Source organism: Aethalodelphis obliquidens, unplaced genomic scaffold (assembly GCF_003676395.1).
Source record: "Aethalodelphis obliquidens isolate GAN/ISIS:26980383/991018 unplaced genomic scaffold, ASM367639v1 scaffold65, whole genome shotgun sequence".
NCBI classification, from domain to species: Eukaryota; Metazoa; Chordata; class Mammalia; order Artiodactyla; family Delphinidae; genus Aethalodelphis; species Aethalodelphis obliquidens.
The window spans coordinates 4,201,589-4,215,655 of record NW_020838009.1 but is presented as its reverse complement, the minus strand read 5'-3'; the positions used below and the strand labels follow the sequence as shown (position 1 = coordinate 4,215,655).

General features: G+C 39.5%; 1 protein-coding gene across 2 annotated transcripts in view; it reads left to right on the top strand.

The window, feature by feature from the left end:
- MCEE (methylmalonyl-CoA epimerase) overlaps nt 1-14,067 on the top strand; it is a 36,124-nt gene that overhangs the window by 11,196 nt on the left and 10,861 nt on the right. The window lies entirely within an intron of this gene.

Here is a 14,067-nt window from a genome sequence, read left to right as displayed (position 1 = left end):
ATAGCATGACACTTTTTTCTGAATGAAGATATGCTTTAAGGTGGAGTCATTTGAGAATCATTGTCACCTGCTGTGGAAACCTGTGAAATGAAGTTGTTACCACACGCAGGGGCTTGGTTCCCTAACTCACCAGAGAGAGCAGAATTCCTCACCGATCCTTGAACAGGAAAAACATTTTTGTTGAATGAACCTGCAGAGATTTCAGAGTTAATTATTTTACCATAGTGTAACCTAGTCTCTCCTGCTGATACAACTGAGGTCTGAAATTGTCTTCCACTGGCAGTACAAAGGTGATAGAACTCGTCAGAAAATATTTCTTTGGTCATTCCAGTTTCTGTGGCCACATAATACGTTATCCCTACACTTCAGGGTGTGATGACAACTATTGTATCTTGCTGGGGATTTTGTGGGTTGGGAGTTTGGGGGAGGGTTCTGCTGGGCAGTTCTTGCTTGGGGTCTGTCCTGCGGCTGCGGTCAAACATGGAAGTGAGGCTCCGCCGGGCCGGGTGTCCCACTCACGTGCTGGTGGCTGCTGCTGGCTGGGCGCCGGGTGTGCAGCTGGGCCTCCCAGCAGAGCACATGTGTGTGATCCCTGCAGCTCCACAAGCTGAGGGCGCTTCTCAGGACAGTCGGACTTCTTACCAGGCAGTGGCCTTGCTGACTCCTTACCGGCCAGAGTGAATGTCCAAGAAGGCCAGGTGGGACTGTGTGGCATTTCCGTCCTGGCCTCGGAAGTCCCACAGCAGCACTTCCGCTGTCTGTTGGTCATAAACAAGTCCTCGAGGCTGACCAGATGCAGGGGGAGAGGAGAAGCTGAGAGGCTATGGCTGCGTCTTACAAGTGCTACAGCCATCCATGTAGTGATGTGTTCTAAACAGAAGGAATGTGTGTGAAACTTCTAGAAGGTCTAGAACGATTTTATTTTTAAATAGCCAGAAGTGGGAACCGGGACCATTCCCTCTGCAAGAGGAGGCAACCTGTCTAGCCTTTGTGAATAGAAGGAGACTCAAGAGAGGGGTACTTGAAAGGTGGAAGGTGATAAATACACGTGTGTTTGGCTTTCCCTAGAGGAAGTTTGGAGGTCATCTTTTTCCGTCTTTTTCTTGCTGACGTGCGCACCGAGCAGCCTCAGGCTGTCTGGCACAGCTGTGCTGACGTGCACGTGTGCTTCTGACCTTTCGCAGGCCTCTCCCTGAGGAGAAGTTTCTGGTATTGAATAGAACTACCCCTGCTTTCGCTAAATAACTTAGACAGCAAGGTATGTCACAGTGAAAACCTTAAAGGCCACTGAAAATATTTACTTATTCAACAAATTAGTACTGTTGTAAAAATATTTAAGTGCTTCCGTGCTGGTTGGTAAATAGCTGCTGCTCTAAACCTGCTGAGTAACATCCTCCTTCCAGAAGGACCCTTCTCTAAGACCCCTCAGACATCTCCCCCCTCCACACACACACAATTCAGCAACTGAAGGCTTACTACTCAGCACAGCGGGGGTCCTCCAGGACCCTGGATAAGGTGCCTTCTGTTCTGTTTGGCTGCTGTCTTTGTCTGTTATGTTCCTGGTCGTTAAGCATTTTCAGAGTCACTGTGACTTTCACTGCATTAGGTGCCGGGATGTGTAGCTACCCAAAAAAGTCCCGGTCCTCTCAGGATGGCCCGCTGCTTCACGTTTTTATGTGTGCCCTGCACTTCCCACAGAGGATTAGAGGTGACTGGCCAAAATACAACCTATGAGATACCGAAGGATAAACCTAAGTAACAGTGCAAGTTAGAACAAAGAGGAAAATGAATCAAGAGAAAACTCAAGGTAAGATTAGTGTACCCACTCGTTCTGTCAAATATTTCCTTCTAGTTGCCAAAACAAAAGGGAAAATAAATACTATTAAAAACAGTCGTGGCCCCTTCCCCTTCTTCCCCTCCCTTCGTGCCATCCTGGAGACTTTAGGTAGAGCAGAGCCAAACACTAGTGCACGCTGCTGGGGAGAGCGGGGGAGCCCAGAGCGGGGTGCGGGGCCACGTGGGTTGAGGGGCCCCCGTGAGCAGAGCTGCCTGCTGTGGGAAAGCTGGAGGCCGAGTAGGGTACCCACGCATAGGGAGCTTCCAGCTCAGGGTGTCCGAGTCTGAGCAGAGGATGCTGCCAGGTTTGGGGCGTCAGAGTGAGAAGGGCAGCAGTGCTGGGGGCCAGCCCGATGCAGGGAGTGGGGTCCCAAGCATGTTGGGAGCATAGAGTGTGAGAGCCTGAGCAGAACGTGTGCGCGTGTGCATGCACGTGCAGGGGGCACCTGGCGTGGGGAGGCGGGGCCTGAGCTGTGTGTGGAGTGTGTCAATGCCAGGGGAGACGATGACTCATGGGGAGGTGAAGCCAAGCGGGCTTGCGGATGGGGTGGCCGCTATGGGCAGTCAGGGCCTGAGCAGGGTGAGGAAGGTGTACACACGTTGGAGCCACTCTGTGCAGGAGGGGGGGACCAGCAAGGTGGCGAGGACTTGAGTACGGGGAGTGGGGTGGGAGGCCCTGATGCAGGGGGCCAGGCCCAGCGAATGGGAGCTTAGGTGGGGTGAGGAAGCAATCAGATGGGGTAGGGGGAGGACACGTGGGGTGAAGCGAGCGTTGCTGAGGGAGGGGCAGCAACAGGGTAAGGACTGGTTACGGGGGAGGTGTATCAGGTGAGCGGGTATAGCTCCCCAGTGTCGGAGATGGTGGTACAAATACACAAAGGATGTTAGATTATGAAAAAAACTTTAAGATGAGAGACTAGCAAGGTAACTTATTTCCTGCGTGCTGGGAAATGTCTGTTCTCCAATGAAGAAGAGAGAAAATTCTACTTTTTGAAAAACTCCATTCTCATTTCGGCTTTACAGTAAACCCTAGGGAATTGCTAAGCTCTACAAGTGATCTGTGTATCACGGGTTCCCAGACGTGGGACTTTTGTAGAATGATAACATTTCCAGAGAACAAAAGAAGTGGGCAGTTTGATCAGGTTTTTTAACTTTCTCTGTTATTTAATAAGGAAAAATTTTTTAAATTCTGTCTCTTGCTAACATCATTTTGGAAAAGAAAGGGCATTTTATTACCAAGAAAAAACAGAGGAGAAGAAAAAGGAGAAATCCTCTTGGAATAAAAGAGTTCTGTCAATTAAGATATTTAGTTTTTTTAATGTTTTATTATCAACTGGTGAAAATTTCAGAGCAGCATTTGGGAAACTTTCTATATAGCCACCACCAGACCACATAGCAAGTATGGAAGCTAATGTGTGCCCTTCTGCAATAATCCCCAGGACTACACAGAAACCTTCTGAACACGATACAAAGTGAGAACAGTGTCAGGTTTGCATAATTCACTTAGTTTTTTTGTTTTTTGGGAAAAGACAGTTGAAACACATGTTTTATTCAGACTTTTAATTTTAACTTCCATGGATTTATATCAATTTGAAGATTAAATTCATTCATTATTGGTATCAATAAGCACTATTATAATTTTATATAAAAATAAAAAGCCTATATTTTTAAGATTAATCAAAATATGCACCATTAAAAGTAGCACATTATTCTTGTTCATAAATTTTGGTCACTGTGAATTACATACCTTAAGGTTTTTAAAAAGATGTTATTTAGTCCAACTTCTTGTTTTTCAACCAACAAGATTGCATTGCCAGTTTCAGATGAGGCAGCTGAGGACCAAAGAGAGTGTAAGATTTACCTGAAGGTTCTGAATTCTGATTGTGACAATCCAAACATTTTTTTATGTGGAGTACTGTCACTCTTAATTTCCAAATTACAGGAGAAAATCAAAATAAATTCCCAGACACAGATACAATACCCCCTGCTGCCTGTCCCCACCCTACCATACCCCCCAAAACTGATAAGAAGTTGAAATGAATAGCCCGGATATTCACCAATGACATTTAAGGTCTTACAGAGCTATATGATACACAATTGTAATTGTACAAAGGACTATAAAAGCAGAGTTTTTTAGATGCGTTATTATTGACTATGTTATTTTTATTACTTAGGGGGACAGACTTAATTTCCCAAATCAAATTACTTTGCATTTTTTCTAAGCATTCTTTATACCCTTAGAGTAGATAATGCATCTACTTTCAATTCAGAAAAATTAAAACGTTTTTATTTCATTCTTTTTATTATTGCCAAACAGCACATTAGGAGCACTCTTAGAAAATTGTTAATTTTATGGCAGTACTCTAAACAGAAGGATGGACATGATACAAGATCTTTAAAATCAAAGTCAATGATAGAAATAGTAACAGAAATAGAAATAAATGCTAGTACAATGTCAATTAGGCATTTTCCCCAAAAATCTAAGTTATTAAATCTTAGAAGTATTTCTTGGACTAAGGGATACTGAAGAAGCAGTATACTAAAAATTAAGATGCGATATCAGGGGACTTCCCTGGTGGCACAGTGGTTAAGAATTGCCTGACAATGCAGGGGACACGGGTTCGATCCCTGGTCCGGGAAGATCCCACATGCCACAGAGCAATTAAGCCCATGCACCACAACTACTGAGCCTGCGCTCTAGAGCCCACGAGCCACAACTACTGAGCCCATGTGCTGCAACTACTGAAGCCCGTGCATGCCTAGAGCTCATGCTCCACAACAAAAGAAGCCACCACAATGAGAAGCCCGTGCACTGCAACAAAGAGTAGCCCCCGTTCGCCGTAACTAGAGAAAGCCCACGCGCAGCAATGAAGACCCAATGCAGCCAAAAAAATATATGTATATAAGATGCAATATCAGAAATGTGGATATTTATAATTGAGTAGAATGTTCTATAATGAAAATATCCATGATCATATGTAGAGTAGAAGTTATCAAAAGGGCACTGTGAAAACAGTCATGATTCTATTATGAAAAATTTCAAACATACAAGAAGTAGAAAAAAATGTAGTGAACTCCCATATTCCCATCACCCAGATTCAACAGTTTTCAAGATCTTGTCACACTTTGTTTCTTCCTTTGTTAAACTGTTTAAAAGTAATTCACAGGTCATTTTACCTTTATGTAGTTTGTGTCTCTAAAAAATAAATAACCACAATGACGTTATCATATTGATCAAAATTGACAAAAATACATCTTTTGTCACCATCATATACACAGTTATAAATCACATTTACTAGATTGATTCACGAATGTCCTTATAGTTGATGTGTTCTAATCAGGACCCAAACAAGGTCCACTTATTACAAATGTTGTTAATCTCTTTAGGTTCTTTTTAAAAAATATATTATTAACATCTTACTAGTGCAGTACATTTGTCACAATTAATGAGTCAAATCGATACATTATTAGTAACTAAAATGTATACTTCATTCAGATTTTCTTAGTTTTTACCCAGTGTCCTCCAGTGTCCTTTTTCTGTTCCAGGATCCCATCCAAGTACCACATTACGTTTAGTTATCATGTCTTTTTAGGCTCCTCGTGCCTGTGACGTTTTCTCAGACATTACTTGTTCTGGATGGCCTAGGTATGTTTGAGGATTACTGGTTGGTTTTTTTTATAGAGTGTCCCTCAGTTGAGATTTGTCTGATGTTTTTCTCATGATTAGACTAGGGTTATTGATTTTGGGGAGGAAGACCACAAAGGTAAAGCGCCATTCGCATTACATCATGTCAGGGGTACATACTGTCCACATGACTTATCACTGCTGATGTCGGCCTCGAGCTCCCGGCTGAAGAAGTGTCATCATGTTTCTCCACTGTAAAGATACGATTTTTTTTCTTTTTCTCCGTATTATAATCTTTAGGAGGAAGTCACAGTGTGAAGCCAACACTGAAGGAATGGAGAGTTATGCTCCTTGATCAGTCCGTAAATTATTTGGAATTTTTCTGTATGGAAGATTTCTCTGTTTTCCCCCATTTATTTATTCAGTCATTTATTCTTCAATCACTTAGTTATTCAGTCATTTATTTTATATTAGTAATGAGCTATACATATTTATCTTATACTTTAGACTATAATCCAATACTACTTTATTTTGTTGCTCAAATTGTTCCAGCTTTGCCAGTAGGGCATTTTGGTTGACTCCTGTGTCCCTTTGACATACCCTATCTTTTTTATTTTTCCTCCCATGCTTCCTTATTTTCTGGCACTGCAAGATGCTCCAGATACATCATCTGTGTTCCCTCTGCTAATCTTGAACTGGCCATCTCCCCAAGAAGCCCTGGCTTCTTTCACTAGAGAATGGTATTAGAAACCAAGATCTGGGCTCAAGATGTGCTTGTTGCTACTGGGGTGTCATTGCTTCTAGGCCTTCTCAGCTAACAGAGCAATGACCTATGTGTGTGTATGCTGTATATATACATATATCTGTAAGCATGCCTGTATTCAACCATACCTCATAAGATGTCTGTTTGACATGCTCATGAACTCATGAGTTCATACTGATGTCTCTGACCTTAATCCATTACCACATGGACCACTCTAGCCTTCTCCCTTGCTTGTCTATAACCCCTCATTCCAATAGGGAGAAACTTGGCTCCTACCATGTGCCATCCCTTTACTTAACTGTTCAATTTCCGTATGGATATATAGTGATTGTATTAATTTCCTAGGGCTGCCGTAATAAGTTACCACAAACTTGGTGGCTTAAAACAATAGGAATTTGTCCTCAGGTTCCAGAGGCCAGAGTCTAAAATCAAGAGGAAAAAATACAGAAGGAACAAAAAAACAGAATAGAGCATAAGAGAGATGTAGAACATGGTCAAAAGTTTTAGCAGAGTATACTTGGAGCCCCAGAAAGAGAGAAGAGAGAAAATAGAACAGAAGCAATCATTGAAGAAATAGTCGACAAGGACATTAGCAATCAGAGGTAAGACATCAACCCACAGATTCAAGCTCCACAACCCGGAGCAGGGCAAATACAAATGATACCACCTGAGCGCCCCACAGTCATGTTGAAAAGCAAAGATAAAAAGAAAATCTTAAAAGCAGTCAGAGAAAAACAAGACAACAGAAGTTATGAAATGACACAATATGTAGTGACATTTTTTTAGGTACTGAAAAGAAACTGCCAATTTAGAATTCGGTCAATAAATCCAGCCAAGATGGTGTAACAGAGACCAGATTTATCCTTTAGCCTCAAAGAAAAAAATTTAGACAAAATATATGAAATAACAATTTTTGGCATTGGACATCTGGCAGCACAACACATTTCTCAGAGAAAGAAAACAACCAAGGTAACCCTACAATTTCCCAGCTTACTGGCTGGAGAGAGTGTTTCCAGGCTGCAGTGCAGGAAGGGAGGATCCAAGTGAAGTTCAGCAGCCTCCCTGCGTTGAGGAGGTGGGAGCAGAAAGGATGGGGAGGCCGTGGTGGTCTGAGTTTGCCGTATAAAGGACTGGAAAGAGAGAGCTGCATGGAGAGTATTCTCCAGAGGTCAGCAATGCCTCTCAGCTCTTCATCTGAATAGTGAACAGTGCATGCGTGTGAGGATGCTGCCTGAAGCTGGGAATAGAACTCCTTGAAAGGATTAGACGGGACAATCCTTACACAGAGGTTGAAAAAGCCATGTTCTTACCAACCATAGTGGAGAGACCTTGTAATTCATGAGACATTGGGTAGAGTATTCAGAAGAGCTTTGCATTAGTTGTGAGGAAAAATTAGTCCTAGACTTTGGGCTGCTCTGATCCTTCAGTAGGTGAGTGGATAAATAAGCTGGTACACCCAGACAGTGGAATATTTTTAGCACTAAAGAGAAATGAGCTATCAAGCCATGAAAGGACATGGAGGGATCTTAAATGCATGTATTACTGAGTGAAAAAAGCCAATCTGTAAAGACTGTATATTGTATGATTCCAACTATATGGCATTCTGGAAAAGGCAAAACTATGGAGACAGTGAAAAGATCAGGGGTTGTGAGGGTGGGGAGAAATGATGACTAGGCAGAGCAGAGAGGATTTTTAGGGCCGTGAAAGTACTCTGTATGATACCAAAATAATGGATACATGTCATTATACATTTGTCCAAACCCGTAGAATGTACAACACCAATAGTGATCCCTAAGGTAGACTGTGCACCTTGGGTGATAACGCTGTGTCAGTGTAGGTTCATCAGTTGTAGCAAATGTACCATCTGGTGGGGGATGCTGATAATGATGGAGGCTGTGCATGCTCTTGGGGCAGGGACTGTGTGGGAACTCTCTACTTCTCAATTCTGCTGTGAACTTAAAACTGCTTGAAAAAAGTAGTCTTTGGGACTTCCCTGGCGGTCCAGTGGTAAGGATTCTGTGCTTTCACTGCCAAGGGCATGGGTTCGATCCCTGGTCGGGGAACTAAGATCCTGCAAGCCACGCGGCATGGCCAAAAAAAAAAAAATACTCTTTTAAAAAATAACATAACCCCCTGTCACCCTAGAATTCTAACCTTGATGAAAATATCCTTTAAAAATGAAAGTGAACTGAAAACATTTTTAATTAAACAAAAATGAGAAGATTATGCCCAGCAGACCTGTGCTACAAGAAATACCAAAGAAGTTCTTCAGGATGAAGGGAAATGATACTAGGTAAAAACTCAGATCTTTAGAAGAAATGAGGGGCACCAGAAATGGTAAATATGTAGGTTAAAATAATAACTTTTTTATTACCTTAAATTATGTATGAGACAACTGACAATTGAAAATTTTTAAATGCATTGTAGGGTTTATAACATAGAAGTAAAATTTATGACAGTAGTATAAAGGATGGGAGTTGGGCAAATGGAAGTATACTATTGTAAGTTTCATATATTATACATGCAATGGTAGACTCAGATAAGATCAAAATATACATTGTAAACTCTAGAGCAATCAATAAGAAAATTAAGAGATAACTAAAATGTAATTAAGGAGATAAAATCAAACACTACGAAAATACATGTTTAAACAAGAGGTCAGGAGAGGAGGAACACAGTATTAATGAGACAAAAAAAGTAAGATGATAGACTTCAATTTAACTATATGAGTATTACATTAAGTTTCATTGGATTAAACAGTAGTTAAAATGCAAATACTATGTATCTGGATTAATAAAACAAGACACATCTGAAAATGAAATTAAAGCAATTTCATTTACAATAGCATCAAAAAGAACAAAATACTAAGGAATAAATTTAACAAGAAAACTGTCAAAATTGTACTCTGAAGACTATGAAACGTTGTTGAAAGAAATTAAAGAAGGCCTGAATAAATGGAAAGATATTCTGTGTTCGTGGATCAGATGACTGAGCATTGTTAAGATGTCAGTATTCCCTAAATTAATCTACGGTTTCAGTGCAGTTGCTATCAGATTCTCAGCTGGCATCTTTGCAGAAACGGACAAACTACTTGTAGAATTCACATGGAAATGCAAGGGATCCCAAATAGTCAAAGCAATCTTGAAAGAGAAAAACAAAGTTGGAGGATTCACACTTATTGACTTTAAAACTTACTACCATCAAAGGTAATCAAAATGGTGTGGTACCAGCATAAGGATAGAAACAGAGATCAACGGATTACTCTAGAATTAAGAGTCAGACATAAACCCTCATACTTGATTTGCAGTGAGGGTACCAACACCCTCCAGTGGGGGAAGAATAGTTTTTCAACAAATGGCTTTGGGACAACTGGATATCCACATGCAAAAGAATGTATTGGAACCCTTACCTCACACCATATGAAGATTCTTTTTATAGCTGGACACAACACAGTGACACTTGGATAGGTGAAAGGCAGAACTCTTTGTTACAGCTCCAAAAGAGAGAAGGCTGCCAGGTAGGGCATGTGGGGTTGTACTGGGGACAGGGTAACAGCAACTGGAGCTGTAGAAGGTAGCTGAGTGGGACAAGTGGAGGGAGGTTAGCTAGGTTTCATGGGTTCCCTGTAGATTAGCTAATATGAGTAATTCTGTGGGCTCTGGGGCATAGGGACTGTACCCAGTTGTCTGGTACCTGTCTCTGCAGCAACTAAGGTGGGCACATACTGGCCCCAGGATATGAGAGCCTGATAACGGAGGTGATTGGCATGCGGGCTTAATCAGTTGCTCCAGGATGAGAACTGACCAGCCTCTACCAGGGCCTCAAAACTGGGTTAAGACAGCATTTCAAAAAAAATCCCCCGAAGTTATATAATACCATATAAAAATTAACCAAAAATGGATCAAAGACCTAAACGTAAGAGCTAAAACTATAAAACTCAGAAAAAACCATAGGTGTACATTTTCATGACCTTGGATTAGGCAATGGTTTCTTAGATATGACACCAAAAGCTCGTGATAAACAAGAAGGTTGATAAGTTCAGCTTCATCAAAATTAAAAACCTTTGTGTAACGACAACTCGTAGAATGGGGGAGAATATTTGCAAATCATATATCTGATAAAGGACATATCCAGAATATTCAAAGAACTATTACAACTTGTCTTTATCCTTAATAACCTTTTATCTGCTTGATGTGTCAGCTACTGAGAGGTATGCATGTTTAGTTTGTTTTTTATTTTTCAAGGCAATACTGTTAGGTACATGAAGATTCAAGATTGTTTTATCATCTTGGTCGATTGTTTTTAGGTTGTATATGTTTTTACTTCTGTTAGTATGTTTCCTTTTAAGTTCTGTTTTATCTGATATTAGTGTTGCTATATCAACTTTCTTGTGGTTAATATTTACCTGGTATATCTTTTATCCATCCCTTTACTCTTTTCTTGTGTGTGTGGTTTTCTTTAGGTCTATTCCTAGAAGACATTTATATTCTAAAAAGGAGCATATAGCTAAATTTTTTTTGTTGTTTAAGTATATCTCTCTCAATCAACAAATATATTTAAAAATTTTTATATTCGTATAATCTCATTTTATAATTCATAAATTTAACCTGTCTCCATTTATAATAACTACTAATGTACTTGAACTTTTTAACTTTTTTTGGTTTTTATTTCTTTTTTCCTTTTTGCCTTCTATTGAATTGAGAAACTTTTTTTTTTAATTCTTTCTTCCTCTGCTATTTTAGAGATTACAAATTCTAGTTCGATTTGTTTAGTAGTTAGCCTTAATTCTTTTAACTTACAGAAAACTTCAAACACAAAAAATGACAGTCATATAATGAACTCTTATGTACCAAAACCCAATTTCAACAGTTATCAATTCATGGATAATCTTATTCCATATATACTCCCTCCATCACATTATCACACTTCCCTTTTCTTATGGTAATGTGAAGACATTTCTAGACGTTATGTAATTTCATCCATAAATATTTTAGTTGTGTGTATGTGTTTATTGCATTTTTTATGTATTTATACAAATCCATAATGGCACCTAAAACAAAATTAATGGTAATCCTCTAATATCATGAAATACCTAGTAGGTATTCAAATTTGTTCTTCTATAACTTTTTATAGTGTGTTTGAATTAAAATCCCAATAATGGGCACACAATTGCTGCTGGTTGGTATATCTCCTTTGAGCCTTTTTGTTGTCATTTAGTTGTGTGTGTGTGTGTGTGTGCGTGTGTGTGTAAGCAGGGGTCTTGAATGATAATTTAGCTAGTTTAAAATTCTAGACTGACATAATTTTACCTCAGTACTTTGACATCACTCCCGTATCTTCTGGTCTCTGTTCCTCCTAGTAAGAATTTGTTCAGTTCAATTGTAGGGAGTTGTTGTTTTTCCCTGAGAGCTCTTCAGATATTCTCTGTATCACTGATGTTATTCAGTTTCTCTATTATATGTATAGGTATTGGTTTGTCTTTATTTATCCTGCTTTATTCTCAGGTGCACTTTTAATTTGAGGACTCAAGTCTTTCTTCAGTTATGGAAAATTATCAGTTATCTATTCAAATATTGCTGTTGTCACTCCATCTGGTCTCTCTTTCTTTAGCTCAGTTTTGTTAGAATATCTGAATCTGTCTTCCATATCTTTTAATATTGCTTTAACATATTTTTATCTATCTTCACCAGTCCCTGCTATGTGCATATGCCTTCAAATGCCAGTGGAATCTTGTCCATGAACTGTCACCAAACTCTTTTGTTCAATAGGCAACACTAGAGAAGGACAAGTTACCATCTAACCATTAAGAAGAGTCCAGATTTCCCTTCTTATAACCTAAATGTTTATTAGTAGGGGAATGATTAGGTCACCTTTCGTATTTCTATAAAGTAATTAGTTAGGACACTATGTAGTAGGTTAAAAGTTGTTGACCTATATGTACTAACATGAAAAAATTGCTAAGATATATTACATAAAAAAGCAAATACAAATAATGCATACAGAAAGCATCATGTACCCCTGTACACACACACACAATGTATGTGTGTGTGTGTGTGTGTGTGTATGTGTGTGTGTGTATATATATAAACTTTAATTGATATACATGTTAGTTAGTCAGACTGCAAAGTTCAGAGCCAGCTATCAAGTTTAGAGGACACACGGTCCTCCAGAAGACCGCCCTTACTCGGTATCATCTGCAAACTTAGGGTTTTCCAAAACCACCCTCATGCTCAATAACACCCTAGAAATGCTCACAGAGCTCCCCAAAAGCTATTACGCTCATTCTTATGGTTTATTACAGAGAAATGATACAGACCAAAACAGCCAAAGGAAGAAACACAGAGGGCAGCGTCTGGGAGGGCTCTAAATGCAAAGCTGCCATTTTCCTCAGGACACGTGACCGTTCTGGCATTGATGTGTGACAGTATGCCTTGAGTATTGCCAACCAGGGAAGCTCACACAAACTGAAATGTTGAATTTTTCTTGGGGCTTTACTACTTAGGCATTGTCGATAGATTGATTGCCCACATGGTTCAGCTCAGTCTCCAGATCAGCTGATATCGTGTGACCCGTAGCTCCTACCTTAAATCACATGGTTTCTGGCATGGCCAGCCCCTACCCTAAGACTATGATGGCCAGCTCTACTTTAAGATCCAGATTGGTCAGCTTCTACCCTAAACAGAGACTCTCCTATCAGGTTATATAGGTTATCTCCCACAAGTCAAGGGCAAAGACACTCCTATCAAGGTTACAAAAATTATCTCCCAGAAGTCAAGGCCAGATCCCTCGTAGACAAAACCAGATTCTTTACTACTTCATACATATGTAAGGATTATAAATATATTTTAAGATTTGGAAGAGCATACATCAAACTGAGGACAGTAGTTACCTCTGGAGCAGGAAGTATTATTAGTGGTAGTCAAGGGGTTCTTAGCTCTACCTGTATGTTTAAATTTTCATGTACTATATAATTTTTAAATTATCTTTAAATGGAAAGACTGAATTTAGACTAACTTTGGGAAAATGGAAAAAGAAGTCAAATTCAGTAGAATGAAATTCATTATATGCAGATACAAAAAGGGAAGCTATCAGGAATCCTACTGTTCTGAGAAAGATGAGACTAGACCAGCTATTTCAAAATAGCATGAAATGACCATCATAGTCTGGGCATGACTTTGAAATAGCTATCAGGTTTAAAAAGAAACATTGTCAGGAATGTACAAGTAGAATGTACTCTGAAGAAATTATAGTTTATTTATAGTAACATTTAGTATCCTTATCAGTGGTTTGACCAGTTTTAGAATCCAGTATGTAATCCTGGGCTCTTTGAAAGTAAGATTGTATAAATATGAACATTTGTTAAATCTATATTTGGGTACATGGGTGTTATTCTCTCTGGATTTTTTTTTATTATTGTTTGTAATGCTATTAGATCATTAAACTCCAGGGTGATGTATGACTGGCTAGGAATACAGGGATTCTTACTATCCCTTTCTATCCACTTACTGGGCTCCAAGTCTAGGAGGATGATTTTCCAAGACAGAGGAGAATTACTCTTCCATCAGGTATTTAGAAACAGATTTGCTCCTTTCCTAGACTGCTAATAAGGATGAAGAAAATAGAAATGTTTTAGAAAAGACTTGCAAAATTATAAATGTTTGCATTTTTTTAGAATGGAGAAAAACATTTTGGTGACAGTTTAATAGTGATTTTCATGTATATGAAGTTCTAATCTCAAAAGTAATAACCAGACAGTTTGTCAGGTGAGAGGTTTGGAGATCAGGGAAGCACTCATATTTGCTGAGTACCTTCTATAAACTGTGCTCAAAGCTTCTTATCTGTT